This window comes from Sinocyclocheilus rhinocerous, unplaced genomic scaffold, assembly GCF_001515625.1.
Source record: "Sinocyclocheilus rhinocerous isolate Xijiao unplaced genomic scaffold, SAMN03320098_v1.1 scaffold140, whole genome shotgun sequence".
Taxonomy (NCBI): domain Eukaryota; kingdom Metazoa; phylum Chordata; class Actinopteri; order Cypriniformes; family Cyprinidae; genus Sinocyclocheilus; species Sinocyclocheilus rhinocerous.
In genome coordinates, this window is record NW_015642053.1 from 3827384 (window position 1) to 3829399 (window position 2016).

The window sequence follows — 2016 nt, forward strand, 5'->3', positions numbered from 1 at the left end:
CGTTTCTCTTTAAAAAAAAAAAAAAAAAAGAGAAGATTTTTGTAGAGGAAATAAAAATGTCATTTTCTCTCATTTTTACTGCTGATCCCTTTAAGCCTCTTTAAGTGTGGGAATGGAATTGGAATTTTACAGGTGGAAAACACAGTATATCCCATTTTACCTGTCAAAATAGTAGAAAAAAAAACATTTTTAATTATCTGTCAATGTTTTTCAAATTTGGTTAATGACGGAAAATACTGGTTACCATAACCAGTGTAATATTTTACAAAATCTACTACACAAACTTTACCAACAGCTTTGTCAGCAGAAAATATACAATTTCTGTTTTCAGTGAACAGAAAACAATATGAAATATGTAAAACAGCTTTTTTCCAGTATAGTACTAACAGTACAGCACAGTACAGTAAGTTTGCATATCAGCAATTTTGTGTACATCTATTTTTGATTTTGACACCAATAAATGTTAAATATGTTAGGCCTATCTATATAAAACACCTTGACCTCAGTATCAGCATAAATGACTACATACAGACATACAGTAGGTTTACACTACACTACAGCAAGTTACAGTTTCTCATCATGAAGTAATAATTATTTTAATATCCTTAATAAAATGTATTCTTGCAAAGTACACACATACTGATTGAGAAACAAGACTTGTCTGTAGTAGGACAAGATGTGCAGCTGCCAATAACTAAAACTTTAAAGGTCACCAGCTTCTCATGCCTCTCTCCAAGCAAACATTCTCCACTGTCAACTAGCACCAAACTGAAAAGTTTAATATTTCTCACTGACTGACACTCTGACACGCTGTTAATGGATGACAAACCTTATCACACTTTTAGGCAGACTTTTTTGAAAACAGCTTTTGACTCACATGAGTTTTCATGAGTGAAGCAATTTCCTGGCCAGGTTAACTTCCTTTTTCCCCCTTTATTATCTGTATTTGATCTGTCTTTGTTTTGTTATCTTCAGTCTCATACATATTTGTAAGTGTATTTCTTCTGCAGAGGGAGGATGCAGTGCCCAGTCCACAAAAACCAGCGCTGCCACCTTTTCTCGCAACAAACTCGTTATTTGATCTATAATTAGCAATAAAAGAGGAATAATTGCAAATAAGAGCTGCAATGATCATTGTATTATTCATTTCGAGGCGATAAGTCCGGTGACAGATACTGCTATCCCCCACACAGGTGCAGTTAGCTTTAGCATGTTGGCTAACCTGTCCAAGTATATCATATTTTACGTGTTTATGAGAAAGTATCTGCTTTGTTCACTCGAATTAAAACAGACACGGTATTAACGTAACAAATTACAGAATGGTCAATTACTGAAATGCCTACAAATACAAAAATACACACAAAATCAGCTGTGTGGTGGAGATCTAGTCCTAACATTCACAAGCTGATCAGATGAGTTTTAACAGCCATAACCGATTATAACCAGGCATTTAGCTTGTTATCAGAGTGTTTATACTAATCCTATAGATTATTAAAGGTATAGAACACTGACAATAACAATAACTTATATCAGCCAGCTGCCATTGAGTTCACCCATTGACTTAGCTTTCAGGCTTATTAAATAAACATTCGCTATTGTATTTGAGATCTGGGCATTTTATTTTAAATATGTGACTTACCGGTTATGTTAAATCCATTTAAAATGGCATATACCAGCTGCCGTGATAAATAATGAGTGTCAAGTCCGTGTGAGTGATCTCCTCCCGAGGTGACACATCAACAATATGGCCCCTGTACGCATTGATAGCGAAGAATTCTGACTCCGAGACGGGCAGCAGCCTCTTACGCATCACGCAGGATCAAATACCGCCGACAGGGGAGCCAAATCTTCTTCTTATTATAGTCACATCTTTATTTAACAATTTCTGAAGTGAGATCTGATTTATTTCTATATGAAGTGCTTCTGTAAGTTGTACTCTTTCGTTGTCATATCCTTTACATTTTATTAAAATATGTTCAACTGTTTCAGGAAGATCACATTTACCACAAAGTCCAG

At 35.1% G+C, this 2016-nt stretch overlaps 1 protein-coding gene across 1 annotated transcript in view; it reads right to left on the reverse strand.

The window, feature by feature from the left end:
* LOC107755417 (coiled-coil domain-containing protein 186-like) overlaps nt 1-1753 on the reverse strand; it is a 23212-nt gene extending 21459 nt beyond the window's left edge. The window contains exon 1 of the mRNA XM_016572197.1: nt 1640-1753. The gene's annotated coding sequence lies outside the window, so the exon portion shown is untranslated. The remainder of the gene's footprint in view (nt 1-1639) is intronic.
* Nucleotides 1754-2016: the final 263 nt, after the last annotated feature.